The sequence below is a fragment of the Penaeus chinensis genome, chromosome 18, assembly GCF_019202785.1.
Source record: "Penaeus chinensis breed Huanghai No. 1 chromosome 18, ASM1920278v2, whole genome shotgun sequence".
In the NCBI taxonomy this organism is placed as follows: Eukaryota; Metazoa; Arthropoda; class Malacostraca; order Decapoda; family Penaeidae; genus Penaeus; species Penaeus chinensis.
In genome coordinates this window covers 22,936,961-22,937,793 of record NC_061836.1, presented here as the reverse complement: position 1 = coordinate 22,937,793, position 833 = coordinate 22,936,961, and the positions used below count along the sequence as shown (strand labels likewise).

At 30.7% G+C, this 833-nt stretch overlaps 1 protein-coding gene across 1 annotated transcript in view; it reads right to left on the bottom strand.

Annotated features, from left to right (window-relative positions):
- Positions 1-607: 607 nt before the first annotated feature.
- LOC125034703 (T-cell leukemia homeobox protein 3-like) overlaps positions 608-833 on the bottom strand; it is a 40,983-nt gene continuing 40,757 nt past the window's right edge. The window contains exon 3 of the mRNA XM_047626622.1: positions 608-833. This exon is cut by the window's right edge and continues 1,434 nt beyond it. The gene's annotated coding sequence lies outside the window, so the exon portion shown is untranslated.

Here is an 833-nt window from a genome sequence, read left to right as displayed (position 1 = left end):
ATCTTTATCATTACTGTTATTTGTTCATCATCTCTCTTGTTATCATTATCACTCTCAGTATTACTTTATTACTCCTATTATGGCTCCGTTGTTGTTGTTGCTGTTGTTGATATTACTGTTATTAACACTTTGATTGATATAGTCACCAGTATCTCCTTTAGTATTGGTTCCACTTCGAATCAGATTGAGATAAATGCAATACTTAATAGTTTAATAGTAACAGAAACACAAGGGATGCTGTAATAAATAAGGACCAAGAATTGAATCATGACGAAAAAAATAGGGAAAAATATGGGACAGAGAAACCCACAGTGAAGCCAACACAGGTTGAAGTATATCTAATATGCTTGTTTTCTTATCTTGCTTAAAATGTTGACCGTATTGAAACGCTGATAATGGCTATTGCTATCATTATTTCCCTGCTTTTTAACCAGAGGGTATCTTCTGCAATGAATTGTTTCTATTTATTTGTATATAATTTGGATATAGTTATCCTGCAGCTTAATTAATTTTACTTTATTTTATGTATGACCTGTTGTACTGTGCTGTTCATTTGTATAAAACCTCTTTTTAGCACAAAGGTAAGGATTATTCAAACATCACAATATTAGGGTTTCTGAAACACATTTTTACATGCATGCTCAATTTTATTGCAAAATCAAGCTCACAGAAATATAAGAAACATATAAAATAAAAACTAAATAGTCTATCAATTTATAGCTATTACATGGTCGAGAATTACCATAACACTGAGTTACGAGCGTTTATTACACAGTTATACAGTATTTGTTCATCATCATGTTACAGAGGTAAGTATCTCTACTGATATATTG